Source organism: Bufo gargarizans, chromosome 3, assembly GCF_014858855.1.
Source record: "Bufo gargarizans isolate SCDJY-AF-19 chromosome 3, ASM1485885v1, whole genome shotgun sequence".
Classification (NCBI taxonomy): Eukaryota; Metazoa; Chordata; class Amphibia; order Anura; family Bufonidae; genus Bufo; species Bufo gargarizans.
In genome coordinates this window covers 553,612,398-553,630,090 of record NC_058082.1, presented here as the reverse complement: position 1 = coordinate 553,630,090, position 17,693 = coordinate 553,612,398, and the positions used below count along the sequence as shown (strand labels likewise).

The window sequence follows — 17,693 nt, the reverse complement described above, 5'->3', positions numbered from 1 at the left end:
GCAGGGTTCGGGTGGCGGTAATTTTTGCAACGTTTCTATGTGTACCTATGATTGATCTTCTAGAAGACCAAGGCAGCTGACCAGTTGCGTCGAGGGCTGCCCCAGGTGGTTTGGTTTCAGATTTAGTTGGGATGTTGGTGTAATGGTCTTTGAAGGCCTGGACACGGTGTCTAGACTATGGACTATTGGAAACCCCAGAGCCATACTGGACATTGGTGTTAATCCTGGAGACCGGCCCTGTCCATCATGTCTACCATTAGCCCTTAACCCTTCCCGTTCCTCAGACCCATAGCACTGCGAGGAACCTACGTGACATTTGCCATTGGCGTGCTCATCAGGAGGTCATGAATCGAACTCTCTGCCATGTCTACACCATTGTAATATTGATTACAAGCCGGGGCGCTCGGACTTGTCAGTTTGGAGGCTCCGAACCCCCTCTCATCTCCTGAAATTGTGCTCCCGGAGCCCCTCGGCTGCCCGGCACTCCCTTGGCGTATGTCTCTGCGGCATGTGATCCCTCAGCTTTGTGTAATGTGGACACTCCATGCTCCGCTGTCGGCTGCTGTGGAAACAATCTTTTTGATCATGTTGTTTTTTTTTATTTTTTCTTCGTCTCACTGTTTCATGAAAATTCATTAATCTGTGACATTTAAGCGCCGTGTGTGAGGTGTCTGCTGCCGGCCGCCCGCGTCAATACTATACTGGCTTCCTGGCATCTTGTCAATATTTCGGGGGGCACCAGCTACTGCATCCAAGTGCTCACAGGGCCCCGACAGACGTAACGCACTCACGGGGCCTCCTGAATGAGCTGGAGCTAACGGACAGATATTAGCGCGTCAGATCCTTTCACAGCTTCATAACACGTAGGGAAGCGTCCTCCTCCTCCTCGCCCTCAGCTCTTGTTTATCTGATGTCATTCACAGAGCCATAAATATGGAACAGAGACGCCTTTATTAAACCTGAGGCGCGGGGCATCGTGGTGAATTCTGGTTATGTGTCTCCGGAAAAATAACACATCAGTTCTTCCCCTCTCTTGATACCGTCGGCGCCATTAAAAAATGTTTTCTTCTTGTTGCACTAAAATCGTGAAACAATGCCACACCGGAGAAACATTGTAGACCCCACATGGGAGGAGGATAAACACCTTCTTCTAAGTCAGAGTGGATTTTATTCATAGTGACACCGGTGTAACCCCCCCTTCCCTTTTATAAAGGGGCTCAGGTCCCCCACATGCCCATTATAGGGAGCACCTTCACAACCACTGTTTTGCCTTTTCTTTGATAAAATAATGAATAAAGTAACTTTGTAAATTGTCTTGATTAAAAATCTCTCGTTCTTTGTAGACAGGACCTATGCAAACCATTGTGTTTCCATGGTTACAGACTACACATAAACCATGTGTAGTCTGTTTCCGCAGCCTGAATTGACTGCAGTGGGGTCTGGCTGTGACCCGGCTGATTTCCGGAATAAATGCCAGAAAAAAACTGTTGTATGCAGTGGCCGGTATTTTTGCGCCGGATCCAGAAGACGGATTTCCGAAACAGAGATATGAACAAGTAAATAAAGCAATAGATAATGAGGGGCACTCCACATTTGGGAAAAAAAAGGCAGCAAGTGCTCTGTGAATATAAAACAGTAAAAACATCCATGAAATAAAACAATGTATACAATAAATATGGACCTCAAATGATCGCAGGAAAATTGTAAATACTCATAAGAATATCATAAACTACATGTCCAGATTCGATCCCGCTAGCTTATTCGGATCATCAGATATAATAATAGTTGTGAGGGATATCTCTTACCATATGTCGTCACCAGCTCGATGGTTCACTCAAAATTTCTGCCGATCTTACCCTACGCGGCGTCCCACGTGGTATGGAGTCTCAAACGTGACGTCTCACGCGACTCCTCGGCTTGGCAGCTGTAAAGTATCGACCCTTCTTGGCAATAATTCATAAGAGAAAATCCACCCGACTGTATCCTTCTTCTATCGATAAATCCTGGTTAATGGGCTCACTGTGCCAGACGCGTTTCAGGGTATACACCCCTTCCTCAGTCCACTGTGCCTTGCACATTAAGGCCTTCCATGCGATTGATTTGGAGCCTCCCATTAGGCTGGAGATAAGAATTGACATTCTGAGATCGCAAAACATCTCCTGCGATTATTTACAAATAGAATCGCTCAACGAACACTGTGGGGATTGCTATATATTCGCAAATGCGATTTTTTTATGTAGTTTATGATATTCTTATGAGTATTTACTATTTTCCTGCGATCATTTGAGGCCCATATTTATTGTATACATTGTTTTATTTCATAAATGTTTTTACTGTTTTATATATTGGCTCCTTATAATAAATATGTACAACTATTGACGTATTCACAGAGCACTTGCTGCCTTTTTTTCCAAACGTGGAGTGCCCCTCATTATCTATTGCTTTATTTATTTGTTCAGACGGTCTGGGTGGACCGAGAGGTGTGCACCCTGATCCATTCGGTCGATAGGTAGAGTCGCTGTTTTCCATTTTTTTCTGAGATATGAACAAGGACTCTAACCCCTTACCTTAAAGGGGTATTCCCACTTGGGACATCAATAGATTAGGACATAACTTTCAGATAGGGGTCGGTCTCACCTCTGTGACCTACTCCTACCTCAAGAAAAGAAACCCCAAATTGAATGCAGAGCACTGCGAACGTGCACAGCCGCCCCTCCATTCACCGATATGGGGCTCCTGAATGTAGCTGAGCGCTGGCTATTTTTGGAAGTCTCATAGTAGTAAATAGAGCGCAGCAAGAAATCTGTCCACGATGGGGCCCCATTCTTGACATAGGTCTCGCTTCTAGGACCCAGTCCTATCTGACATTATGTATGTTACATGTATTATGTATCACGTGTGTATGTATGTACTGTACAGACTAAAAGTTTGGACACACCTTCTCATTCAAAGAGTTTTCTTTATTTTCATGACTATGAAAATTGTAGATTCACACTGAAGGTATCAAAACTATGAATTAACACATGTGGAATTATATACATAACAAAAAAGTGTGAAACAACTGAAAATATGTCATATTCTAGGTTCTTCAAAGTAGCCACCTTTTGCTTTGGTTACTGCTTTGCACACTCTTGGCATTCTCTTGATGAGCTTCAAGAGGTAGTCACCTGAAATGGTCTTCCAACAGTCTTGAAGGAGTTCCCAGAGATGCTTAGCACTTGTTGGCCCTTTTGCCTTCACTCTGCGTCCAGCTCAACCCAAACCATCTCGATTGGGTTCAGGTCCGGTGACTGTGGAGGCCAGGTCATCTGGCGCAGCACCCCATCACTCTCCTTCATGGTCAAATAGCCCTTACACAGCCTGGAGGTGTGTTTAGGGTCATTGTCCTGTTAAAAAAAAAAATGATGGTCCAACTAAACGCAAAGCGGATGGAATAGCATGCCGCTGCAAGATGCTGTGGTAGCCATGCTGGTTCAGTATGCCTTCAATTTTGAATAAATCCCCAACAGCAAAGCCCCCCCACACCATCACACCTCCTCCTCCATGCTTCACGGTGGGAACCAGGCATGTAGAGTCCATCCGTTCACCTTTTCTGCGTCGCACAAAGACACGGTGGTTGGAACCAAAGATCTCAAATTTGGACTCATCAGACCAAAGCACAGATTTCCACTGGTCTAATGTCCATTCCTTGTGTTCTTTAGCCCAAACAAGTCTCTTCTGCTTGTTGCCTGTCCTTAGCAGTGGTTTCCTAGCAGATATTCTACCATGAAGGCCTGATTCCCACAGTCTCCTCTTAACAGTTGTTCTAGAGATGTGTCTGCTGCTAGAACTCTGTGTGGCTTTGACCTGGTCTCTAATCTGAGCTGCTGTTAACCTGCGATTTCTGAGGCTGGTGACTCGGATGAACTTCTCCTCCGCAGCAGAGGTGACTCTTGGTCTTCCTTTCCTGGGACGGTCCGCATGTGAGCCAGTTTCTTTGTAGCACTTGATGGTTTTTGTGACTGCACTTGGGGACACTTTCAAAATTTTCCCAATTTTTCGGACTGACTGACCTTCATTTCTTAAAGTAATGATGGCCACTCGTTTTTCTTTACTTAGCTGCTTTTTTCTTGCCATAATACAAATTCTAACAGTCTATTCAGTAGGACTATCAGCTGTGTATCCACCCGACTTCTCCTCAACGCAACTGATGGTCCCAACCCCATTTATAAGGCAAGAAATCCCACTTATTAAACCTGACAGGGCCCACCTGTGAAGTGAAGACCATTTCAGGTGACTACCTCTAGAAGCTCATCAAGAGAATGCCAAGAGTGTGCAAAGCAGTAATCAAAGCAAAAGGTGGCTACTTAGAAGAACCTAGAATATGACATATTTTCAGTTGTTTCACACTTTTTTGTTATGTATATAATTCCACATGTGTTAATTCATAGTTTTGATGCCTTCAGTGTGAATCTACAATTGTCATAGTCATGAAAATAAAGAAAACTCTTTGAATGAGAAGGTGTGTCCAAACTTTTGGTCTGTACTGTATGTATATATCATGTGTGTTTATATAGCATATGAGAATCGTAGAGCAATATTGAAGGAGGATAAACACCTTCTTCTAAGGGCTCATTCACATGGCCGTAGCTGTTTTTGTGGTCTGCAAATTGCGGAACCACAAAAAACACGGATACCACATTTTTTGGAATGGAAGGTCCTGCCCTCTATAGAGCAGTTCTCGCCTTGGCTATAAAACGGACAGGAATAGGACATGCGGTGCCACAGAACTCCGTGTGCTGCCCGCATCTTCTGCGGCCACATTGAAGTGAATGGGTCCGCATCCAAGCCACACAAAATGCTGACAAAAAACACGGTCGTATATAAACACGGTCGTACAAAGAACTGAAGCCTCCCACGCCCCTGCAACGTGGGCACTAATGATTACCACTCCAATTCTAATATCAAAATGAAGTAACTTTGTAAATAAATAAAAAATCTCTGTTTTGTGTAAACAGCTTCTATGCAAACATTATGTGTTTCCATGGTTACAGACTACAATCAAACCCTGTGTGTAGTCTGTTTCCATAGCCGTGTGTTACTCTTCTGCCTCTTCTTCTCAGTAACCTGCAGACAGTGAAAGACGTGTGTGTATCATATGTGTATATGTACATGTCGCGTGTAACAATGTGTAGTGTGTGTACGGACACGTGTGCCTCCCATTACAGGGTGTCTCTAGTTTGGGGTTCGGGTGCTCTCTGCTGCATCGCATTGTGGGAGACGTAGCTTTTATTTCCTCATCAGCCTGCTATACCGGGTGCAAACACTACACCTCCTATAAAGCAGCACAGCAGAGCCGGTCATGTTCAGACAGTGAACCTCCAGAGAACGCCTGTTGTATGCTTCTCGATGGTTAGAGTGTCAGCTCTGTGGGCTAGTGGCTGCCTCTCTAGTATAATGCTCTTCAGTATACCTAATTAAATAACTTGTCTTCTTCCCGTAGGTGACTGCTGGCTGAAACGAGCGGGATTCTGGGATAGCGCCCATGCTCATGAGACACTTCAGGGGAGTAGGAATGAGAAGCAGCCGTAGACCCCGCCACTCAGACCTGCCGCACTAAAGAGGTACCTCAAACCATATATCGTAAGGGTCCCCACATGACACTGTTCTGGGGAGGGGCGTGATGACTTATGCACTCTACGTATGTGCTCTAATATGAGCACATTGTAAAACATTCACTTTACTTGCTTATCATGACTTATACTCCAGTCACATCCAAAGCTGCATAAAAAAAGGATGCCATCTGCCACTTAGAATCAGTCACGGCTGTGCTGTCGGACACGCCCCTATCATCCGGCAAAAAGTTTTTCCTTTTGTATGTCCGGCGTCTTATTCTCATCACAACAGCGCGCACACATGCTGAACCGGCAGGAGGCAGCAGTGAGGGGCCCGTGAGCTGACCGGATGCCAGCAGAACTGTGAATGCAGCTCTGGAAGTGACTGGAGCAGATGTGTTTGCAAAGTTGCACACCGTAAATCTGCTGAGGGTTAATGTGGCAGCGGAGAGGAGCTCGGTGCCATCAATAGTGAGCATATAGTGACGTGTCAGCAATCACTTCTGCTCTTTTATGCCGGTGCTCCTTAAAGGGGCCACTCACCGCTAAAGCATGGACATTTTATCAAGTATTGTACTTAATTTGTGAGACAGATGCCTTGTGCTGATATACAGAGTTGCATTGCTGTCTGTCTTCACCTGCTCTGTCTCTGTCAGTTTGTACTGTTGTTCCGCCATTCTATTCATGAAGCAGGAAGCTCAGGATGAAAAGTGATCCCTCCCAGTGCATAGACTGTAACTACCATGTATGTAATGTGATTCTCACGTGATACAATGTAGCAGATGATCCCTGCAGTGTGATGGGGGCTGCGAGTGTTACATTGTACTATAAGAAAAGACTAAATGCTCCTTGAAGAAACCCCGATGGGTGGCCTTTGTGACGGCCGCCATGTTGGTTGTCACCAGGGGCGTAACTACCATAGGGGCAGGCCATGCGACTGCTATGGGGCCCAGGGCAAGAGGGGGCCCAGTCTTAGTTGGGATCATCTCCTCTTCTACTGAGGTGAAAACTTGGTCAGGACTCTACGCTTTAGGCTACATGCACACGACCCACGACCGTATGTGTTTTGTGGTCCGCAAATTGCGGATCCGCAAAAAAAAAAAAGGGATGACATCCGTATGCCATCCATTATTATTTTTTTGCGGATGTATTGTAACAATGCCTAAAACGGACAAGAATAGGAGATGTTCTGGTTTTTTGCGGGGCTACAGAACGGACATACTGATGCGGAGAGTGCACGGGGCTGTGTGGGGCCCTGGTTTGATCCTTGCTATGGGGCCCTTAATTCTCTATATACGCCACTGGTCGTCACCCAGCTTTCCCGAGGCTCTTGCTTCAGTATGTCCCTCATTTTATTACGGGGGCCTGGGAAAGTTGTGTATGGTCACCCCCGGGAGATGGGCACCCACCCAACTTTCCCCAAAACAGATATAGCTGACTTGGGATTTTAATGCAATAAAAAGCTAATGGAATGTGCATCCGGCGCGGCCGCGGCGTATCGAGTGTCCGAGGCCTCCGATTGTTTACGTTTATTTTGGATCCACTGTCTGTGAATTCTTTGTCCTCAGAGAACCTCTCCTCGCCCCCTCCCCCCTTCGCCACCGGCTGACTGCGCACGGATCTTTTTACCGGAGGGGGAGAGAGATCGAGTTCTGAATAAAAAATAAAAAAAAGTTGGTTTTTCACCAAAAAGCCTCTCAGTGGAGAACATAAGATAAGACTATCAGAGGCCGAGAGGAGAACGCCTCCGCTGCCGGCTCCAGGTAAACGATAGGCCGGGGAAGATAAGACGCAGACTATTCTGAGCGACCGGGTCTCGCACTGCCCAGCCCTATAGATGGCGGCACAGACCCGTGGTAGGGGAGAGGGGTTCCGAGATGCTTACCTCAAACCGCTCGGCTCTCTCTCGCACTGCCAAAAATCTGGGGCAACGTGCCAGACACCCAGGCTGACGGAGAGCATGGACCATAAGATTCTGACGATCGGCTAATTATGGTTTATGAATTTCAGCTTTAATCTGCAGTTCACTGAGTCCTGATTAAATATCAGTTAAACACAATTAAAGTTTGTGTTGTGTTTCCCTCTCTTGATCAGAATAATTAGAGACTCCGACGCTCATGTCACTAGTCGCAGGCAGAATTTTTTTCCTGCCCCCCCCATCTTTGTGAATGAATATGTTTCTTTAAAAGCAGTTTTACAGCACCAGCTGTCGGTATTATTCCGCATCTCGCTGCTATTATTGCACAGATTATCTCTTGATCGCCTGAACCTTGCGCCGTCGCCGCCGGTAGAACGGGAAATGATGTTGCCTACTGCAGACATGTAGCTGGAAGCCCCTGGACCCCTGTGCACAAGTATTCCCACCCCTCCATGAGTAGTAATTGTAATTGACATAGTGAGGAGGGGCAGTTGTAGCCTGCGTGTTATCTAGGATGGATTGAGAAACTGCCCTCCCCCTCCTTGAAGGAGCATACCCCGCAGAGTACTAGCCATAATCCAGTATATGCGTGCTCCTATACCACCGTATCGGACAGATCATGCCCTCCAGCCCCAAAAAGACACAGGGCGACCTTGACTGATACTTTTCAATACATAGATGCTTCTGGGCTGATACATGTTAATACACAGATGCTCCTGGGCCTTTATATTTTGATACATGGATTCCCCTGGGCTGATATATGATGCTCCTGGGCTGATACATGTTAATACACAAATGCTCCTGGGCTGATACATTTTGATACACGGATGCTCCTGGGCTGATACATCTTCATACACGGATGCTCCTGGGCTGATACATGTTAATACACGGATGCTCCTGGGCTGATACATCTTCATACACGGATGCTCCTGGGCTGATACATGTTAATACACGGATGCTCCTGGGCTGATACATCTTCATACACGGATGCTCCTGTGCTGATACATGTTAATACACAAATGCTCCTGGGCTGATACATTTTGATACATGGATTCTCCTGGGCTGATACATTTTGATACATAGATGTTTCTGGGCTGATACATCTTCATACACGGATGCTCCTGGGCTGATACATCTTCATACACGGATGCTCCTGGGCTGATACATCTTCATACACGGATGCTCCTGGGCTGATACATCTTCATACACGGATGCTCCTGGGCTGATACATCTTCATACACGGATGCTCCTGGGCTGATACATCTTCATACACGGATGCTCCTGGGCTGATACATCTTCATACAGGGATGCTCCTGGGCTGATACATGTTAATACACGGATGCTCCTGGGCTGATACATTTTGATACATGGATTCTCCTGGGCTAATAGATGAATGTTCTTGGCCTGATACATGTTGATACATAGATATTCCTGGGCGGATATATTTTGATACAATCTAGTAAACTATCAGGACAGGAGAAAGATTTGAGCTGCTGATGAATTTACTGCAGAAGATTGTATAGACTTTAGCAATCCCTCAGCTGTAAAATTAAATGAATTTCAGCCCCAATCTACCCCTCCTTGTCAGTGATTACTGGCAAAACGTGATTAGAGGTGATTCATTCACGGAAGGAGATGGAGGATGTAACTGATTAGTGTTTGTGAGTGTGCTGGGACTTCGTGCTAGGAGAGAGGGGGAGAGAGCTTCCATAGGCCTCATCCACATTTCTGGTTTTCACTGAGCACAGTCCACGTACCTATTGATTTGAATGTGTCTGTTTACACGGCACTATTCTTTTACTGCCCGTGAGTCAGTCAGAAATTCACAGGGACATTCACTACTTTGCAGATCAAACCCACCCATTGAAGTCTATGGGTCCATGAAAATCACAAATACAACATGGACGTGTCCATTTTTTACTGAAGACTGATAGGAGATGCTTTGGAAATTAATTTTCATCTGAACAGCGTCCGTAAATTGCGGATGACGCTTGGAGGGTAAAAATGGACACAGAAATGTGGACGAGGCCTTACTCAGTGTTAGGTGCCGGTCACATGAACACTGGGGAAATAAGTAATAAAACGTGATGATTTAATTGAATCAGTCTAAAAGGAAAAATGCTGATGTAGTAAACAATACTGGGGGGAAAACGCACATAATGTCTGTGGGGGTCTTGCTCTGACCCCTTAAATAATGAAGGAAAGACATCATGAAGATCTTCATTGTACATTGAACATACCGAGCACAGACCCCTTCAGAGATATCCCAGTCCTCAAACACTGGATTTAGTGTGCGTCCTGCCTCTTTTGACTCTGTCTTTTCCATTGAACACTGCAGTCTCATCCAGTAGAACATGGGTCAGCAACCTTCGGCACTCCAGCCGTTGTGAAACTACAATTCCCAGCATGCCTTATTTATTTCTATGAGAGTTCTTAGAAGTGCAGAGCCAGTATGCATGCTGGGAGTTGTAGTTTTACAATATTTGGAGCTCTGGAGGTTGCCGACCCCTGCAGTAGAATCTGTATATAAAGTCTCCTGACTTAACATCCCCCCAGAAGAGCGAGCGCTGCTCTGACCTACCCCTCTACAGCGTCTTTGTGTAGAATGAGCCTTGCACTTGGAGAAGACTCAGAACCTGCCCCTTCACACCCCAGACATACTGTACGTAGGTGAGAAGCCGCGAAAAACTAAATCTTAATGGCAGGAGAGTAAACTTGCCCTTTAAGGATTTTTTTACCTTTATATTTTGGTTGTCCAAAGTAGAAGACCCCTTTAAGAAGTCAAGTCACAGTCATTATGTTCATAGCCTCTTGTCTGTGGTCTGTTCATATCACAGAGCATTGTCCAGACTGATACATTGTAGCAATGTGTTCAGAGCATTGTCCGGACTGATACATTGTAGCAATGTGTTCAGAGCATTATCCGGACTGACACATTGTAGCAATGTGTTCAGAGCATTATCCGGACTGATACGTTGTAGCAATGTGTTTAGAGTATTGCCCTAACTAATACATTGTAGCAATGTGTTCAGAGCATTGTCCGGATAGATACATTGTAGTAATATGTTCATATCACAGAGCATTGTCCAGACTGATACATTGTAGCAATGTGTTCAGAGCAATGCCCGGACTGATACATTGTAGTAATATGTTCATATCACAGAGCATTGTCCGGACTGATACATTGTAGCAATGTGTTCAGAGCATTGTCCAGCCTGATACATTGTAGCAATGTGTTCAGCGCAATGCCCGGACTGATACATTGTAGCAATATGTTAATAGCATTGTCCGGAATGATACATTGTAGCAATATGTTCAGAGCATTGTCCGGACTGATACATTGTAGTAATATGTTCATATCACAGAGCATTGTCCGGACTGATACATTGTAGCAATGTGTTCAGAGCATTGTCCAGCCTGATACATTGTAGCAATGTGTTCAGCGCAATGCCCGGACTGATACATTGTAGCAATATGTTAATAGCATTGTCCGGAATGATACATTGTAGCAATATGTTCAGAGCATTGTCCGGACTGATACATTGTAGCAATGTGTTCAGAGCCTTGTCCGGACTGATACATTGTAGCAATGTGTTCAGAGCATTGTCCGGACTGATACATTGTAGCAATGTGTTCAGAGCCTTGTCCGGACTGATACATTGTAGCAATGTGTTCAGAGCATTGTCCGGACTGATACATTGTAGCAATGTGTTCAGAGCCTTGTCCGGACTGATACATTGTAGTAATATGTTCAGAGCATTGTCCAGCCTGATACATTGTAGTAATATGTTCAGAGCATTATCCAGCCTGATACATTGTAGCAATGTGTTCAGAGCATTGTCCGGACTGATACATTGTAGCAATATGTTCATGTCACAGGGCGTTGTCCAGTGGGGTCTAAAAGTAGGAATCACATGTTCTCCTTCTGGATCTAGGACGGAGACAGGTGGCTCGCCCCCAGCCAGGACCCATGAGTTATTCATTGCCCCCTGTTCCATGACATCACAGTATCATTATGTTATCTATATGGCACCAATATCTTCCGCAGCGATGTGCAGGGGGTGTCAAAAACCTCCAGCAGGTCCACCATCATCGCTGACACCTCAGGCGCTGTCCAACCGGTTTATCACCAGGAGGGAGTCAGCCATAGTAGACTGGGTGACCCAGGAAAAAATGACCAAAACACTATAAAAGGTTTATTCTGGAAAAGATAATGATGACCTCATGCACAAATGTATTTTGTTTCCATGTCCGTTCCATTTTTTCTGCGGATAGGATGCGGACCCATTCATTTCAATGTGTCCGCAAAAAATGTGGACAGCACACCGTGTTCTATCCGCATCCGTATGTCCGTTCCATAGCCCCGCCAAAAAAATAGAACATGTCCTATTCTTGTCCGTTTTAGGCATTGTTATAATGGATCCGCAAAAAAAAAAAAACAGATGGCATATGGATGTCATCCGTTTTTTTTGCGGATCTGCAAAACACATATGGTTGTGTGCATGTAGCCTTATCCTCAGAATAGGTAATCATTATCACATCAGCGGGGGTCTAAGTCCCGGCACCCCTGCCGATCAGCTGTTTCAGGGAGCTTACCAAAGCTATGGTCAACGATGCAGGCTCCCGGCAGCTTTCCAAGCACAGCGCCGTACATCGTATAGTGGCCGTGCTTGGTATTGCAGCTCAACCCCATTCACTTCTATGGGGCTAAGCGGCTTCTAGGCCACATGATTGATGAACGTGTCGTCAATGGCCTAGGAAGAGGCTGTGGCACTCAAGGCCTCCTCTAACAGCTGATCGGCGGGGGTCCCCGGTGTCACGCTCCCACTGGTCAGATACTGATGGCCTGTCCTGAGGATGTATATCTTTTCCTGGATAACCCCTTTAATGTTGCCCTCTGGGATATTCCGATCAGCTGGGGTCGTGGGGGTCCGTCCTGCTCCAGCCCAGGATGAAGGGGCTCCACCATGTCCCCCCTTCCCCCATCCAACCCCTGATGATGACGTGCAGTGAAATGATGAGGATCCGGCGGGTGATTACTCTCGGCTGGCGGCGGTGACAGCGCTGATGGATGAGGCTACCTGGCACGAAGGATGTTCTGATGCTTAAACAGATTACATCCCTCCGCCGAGAGCAGGCAACAACAAGTCACAAATCAGCGCCGCGTCCTCTGTGGATCCGACCGTCATCCGAACAGCTGGGAAACATCTGCGCGGGGTGTAATGAGACCAGTAATGGCACCTCCATCGCCATCCCACCCATCATCAGCAGGACCAGACCAGTCCATGATGCCCTCTTTTACCACAGTGCCGTGGCATGCATCTGACAACTGACAACTACCGTCTCTTCAATGCGGGTTGTCAGGACTTCAGCTCATATGGGAATAGTCATTAAAGTGATTTCAGCGAAGGATCTGAGAGGCTCGTCAGGACAAAGGAAAAACGTGGCTGCTTTGCTCCAAAAACAGCGCCACTCCTGTCCACAGGTTGCATCTGGTATTGCAGCTCAACCTCATTCACTTCAGCAGTGTTGCAGCACGGACAGGTGTGGAGCTGTTTCCGGAGGAAAGTGACCAAGCCCTTTAAATGTGGGCGGGGGGGTAACTGTGGAGCATTCAGCCAATCAGAGTGTGGGAATTTTAAGAGTCTTGTAATGGATTTATGTAAAGAAATATTGATCATGGTATAATAAAAGGGAACGGCAAATAGATGATTGTTTAATATCTCTGCTTACTGTCAGTAAATGGAAGCATTCTTGTCCTGGGCACACAGGGCTCTAGTCAAACGCAGCAGCACAAATGTATCTCCCAGTAGTTTGTTACAATGTATCAGCGCAGATAAAACGTATCCACCTGGAGCCCACACTGTTCAGCTTGGATTGCCTAGTCTGGAGACAATTGTGACAAACCCTCAGCTCTGTTAGACCAGAATAGGTTTTTCACCACTGAGGGTTAAACAAACTTAAGTACCGGTAGTTACTGACAGTAAGCAGAGTGCTTGAAAATAGCTGATTTATTAAGAGGCACATCTAAAGGCTGACCTAGAGACAGAGGACTGTTGTCAGAAGCTTGCTCACCCCCTTCCCACGTGACCACGCCCACTTTGTCACCTGGACCCCACACTCCGTGGCCTCTTGCTACCTGTTATGTGATTGGATGTAATGAGAATGATCTGGGGTCATTCTCATCTTTGTATCTCTCAGGCTTTGGTCACTGACTGGCGGCAGTTTTACTAACAGCGTCTGAGCGCTCCAATGGTTAACAGCGTATACGGCGAGCGTAGGAAATAAGCCTGTGCCCTGCCAATGATTGTCTTCCATAAGCCAGGAATAACATTCCTCGTGATCGGTCCCCAGACATTGATGGATTCCGTCCCAAGAAGACTCAGCTACTGGGAGGAGGCGCCATCATCATCATCATCCTCCATGAAGAATAGCTACCACCGAGGTGTCCGGCGAGGAGCGCCGCAACCAGAGGGGACGGCTCTCCGGTCAGCGGGGTCATGTCACTATGTGTCCACCCAAAAGTGGGGCCTCCTCAGTGGGATTCGCCGGGATTCAGCTGTATGAAGTAGTGGACTCAGAGTGGTCTGTGGCCCCGGTTTTAAAGGTTACGGGCCCCTTACCAACACATCTAGGCTAGGTTAACAAATTGCATTGTAATGGATAATGGAGACTGCTCTCCCCACCTCCTCCCTTTAAAGATGGCTCTGGCCCGAATTCAAAGGCTCACGCCCCAATTCTGTGACAAGTGAGTGTTCCTGTAGAAAGGATATTTTAAGAGTAAACTGTAGTAAACTGTGCTAATTTAACCCTGAAATGATCAGACTACAAAATTCTACAGACACCAGACCAAACCTCTTAATTCATCAGACCCCCGACCACATCCCTAAATTCAACAGACCCCTAAATTCAGCAGACCCTAGACCACATCCCTAAATTTATTAGTCCCCTGACTAGACCCCTATATTCAGACACACCCCTGACCAGACCTCTAAATTCAGCAGACCCTAGACCACATCCCTAAATTCAGCAGACCCTAGACCACATCCCTAAATTCAGCAGACCCTAGACCACATCCCTAAATTCAGCAGACCCTAGACCACATCCGTAAATTCAGCAGACCCTAGACCACATCCCTAAATTCAGCAGACCCTAGACCACATCCGTAAATTCATTAGTCCCCTGACTAGACCCCTATATTCAGACACACCCTTGACCAGACCCCTAAATTTATCAGACCCCAGAACAGACCCCGAAATTTAACAAGCCCCAGACCAGACCTCTTAATTCATCAGACCCTAGACCACATCCCTAAATTCATCACACCCCAAATCAGGTCCCTTAATTCAGCCAGTCCCCAGACTAGACCCCTAAAGTCCACCAGACCCCTAAATTCATCAGACTCCAGATCAGACACCTGAATTAATCAGACCAACCCCTTAATTATTAGACCCAGGACCAGATCCCTACATTTTCAGACTCCAGACCAAACCATTATCAGACCCCTTTATTCTCACACCTCAGACCAGACTCCTAAATTATCAGAACTCAGACAAGACCTCGGGTCTCGTCGGTCCACATCACTTTTGGGCATCTCATTACTGAATATCCAGATATCAGGGGCCCCTTTAAGAAATGCTGTAGCAACAGTGGCCCCCACTGGTCGTCTGTCCTCCGGGCCTGCCCTAGTGGTCACCAATTGCTGAGTCACCCACCAGTCCCATGAACGGGTGGTCACTGGACCCAATTCTCGATGACGGGTGGGCCACGAATGTGTGGTCACTCTCCAAAGAAATGAAGATCTGGAAACAACAATCGATGCCTCCAGACTACTCCTGCCACTATCTAACCTGCCATTGCTCATGGGATGTAGCAGAGCTGTTATTGCGCTGTTTTCTGCACCTTGCACTCTTTTATGCCCCTGCTGTCTTTATCCCACAGTCCTGCCTGTGTGCCAGTCCTTACTGCAGTTTGGGTGTTGCATTCCTGAACCAGAACGTCCAGGATGAATGTTGGCAGTTAGGAAATTGCAAATGTGCACAAACCCCATGTGATGAGTAGCGCGGCGCTGCAATAAGGAGGTGAAGGACACTTGTGGTGGGATGTAGCCCCCTCCTCCCTTAGTAAATAGAGCTCTTTATCTCCTCACCATTTATGAAGTAATCTTTCCAACAAACAGTTTTACATGTGAGACAACTGCTGCAATATGTCTGAGTCGTCTTTGCTCCAAAATTCTCCACGTGCTTGAGGAAACAGCTGCTCCGATATTTGTCCTCGCAGATCTTCTCATGAGCGGGAACAAAAAACAAAATGGCCGTTCTCTATGGGGGTGGGGGGTTCAGCTGTGACCTCGGCCTGTTGTGGGGGCTGCAGGGGATCTACAGCCAGGGGCCTGCCAATTAGAACCGAGCCTACACCAAGAACCTGGGTCCTCTCTGCACAGGGAGGCGCGTTTGGTGGCCCTGTGCTCATCAGCAAAATGACCTGCTTCAAACTTAGCACTTCAGATCCAGAGCAGCTCTTATCTGGACCCCCCCCCCATCGACCATGGTCAATGTACGCATATAAACAGAGAGCGTCCGGACTCCAGCCACCTATGAGTGTGTTTAGGCTCCATATGGTGGTATTATTTAGGCTCCGTATGGTGGTGGTATTTAGGCTCAGTTTGGTGGTATTTTTTAGGCTCCGTATGGTGGTATTATTTAGGCTCTGTATGGTGGTATTATTTAGGCTCCGTATAGTGGTATTATTCAGGCTCTGTATGATGGTATTATTTAGGCTCCGTATGGTGGTATTATTTAGGCTCCGTTTGGTGGTATTATTTAGGCTCCGTATGGTGGTATTATTTAGGCTCCGTATTGTGGTATTATTTAGGCTCCGTATGGTGGTATTATTTAGGCTCCGTATGGTGGTATTATTTAGGCTCCGTATTGTGGTATTATTTAGGCTCCGTATGGTGGTATTATTTAGGCTCCGTATGGTGGTATTATTTAGGCTCCGTATGGTGGTATTATTTAGGCTCCATATGGTGATATTATTTAGGCTCCGTATGGTGGTATTATTTAGGCTCCATATGGTGATATTATTTAGGCTCTGTATGGTGGTATTATTTCGGCTCCGTATGGTGGTATTATTTAGGGTCTATTTGGTGGTATTATTTAGGCTTTGTATGGTGGTATTATTTAGGCTCCGTATGGTGGTATTTTGGCTTTGCATGGTGATATTATTTGGGTTCTGTATGTTGGTATTTTTGGGGCTCTTAAAGGGGGAATTATTTAGATTCTATAGGGTGGTATTATTCGGTTCTGTATGGTGGTATAATTTAGGGCCTGGGACCCCTTCCTTCTTGTTCATCTGGGTGAAAGAGGGAGTGATTGGTGGCAGGAATCTGCTCCCACCGGGGGGCCCTATTCTACCTTGGGCCCCTTCTCCTCTACTTTATAAGCTAGAGAAAAGGAAACCAGATCCCTTCCTGCCTCCTCAGGGGGTACATAAGGTGGGCAGAGGGTCCCTCACCTTACCCTCCGTCCTCATCCAGGCAGCAGGTTAATGAGTGCTGTGAATGCCCAGTATGACAGTCGCCCCGGGGCAGGTGGCGCTGCGCTGCTGGCACCATCATTCCGCCTGTGGATAGAAGAGGAAGATTTTGGTCCATGTACAATGGCTGATGTGAGAGGTGCAGTCCCCGCTGCCAATGTTTTCATTGTCACTCTGTCTCTACACGAGGAACACGTTTCAGAAGCTCTCTTTTATTTGCCGGCGAGCGCTCCAGAGATGGAAATGAATGTGTCAGACGCGTTTCCACCCCGGATGACACTGATTGGTTTCGTCATTTTTTAATTCAATGCAGATGGCAGAAATGGGAGGGCTCCTGGCAGCCAGGTAATGAGGCTAGTTGTGGGTAATGGTGATGGACTGGCTGTCTCACCGGGTGACAGGTGTCTGGAGCGGGTGCTGCACCCACCCCTTGGACCCCACCGGGCCTGCCATACCTGTGTCATACCAGTTTTCCCATACTGGGGTGGAGCAAAGGTCTGGACACCCTCCTCCCAAAATGATGGTGGCACTGTGCCCGGCATTGTCATACAGGACTGTGGTTAGTGTATAGTTTATATGCATATCATGGGCGGCATAACCATATCCATCTCACGTGAATCCCAACTGTTGTGCCCGCATGTGAG

The 17,693-nt window shown here is 46.6% G+C and overlaps 1 protein-coding gene across 16 annotated transcripts in view; it reads left to right on the top strand.

Annotated features, from left to right (window-relative positions):
* The window catches only part of ZBTB20 (zinc finger and BTB domain containing 20), a 707,334-nt gene that overhangs the window by 598,219 nt on the left and 91,422 nt on the right, over positions 1 to 17,693 (top strand). For all 16 annotated transcript variants that reach the window (XR_006388154.1, XM_044284171.1, XM_044284173.1 and 13 more), the window contains one exon: positions 5,483 to 5,603. The gene's annotated coding sequence lies outside the window, so the exon portion shown is untranslated. The remainder of the gene's footprint in view (positions 1 to 5,482; positions 5,604 to 17,693) is intronic.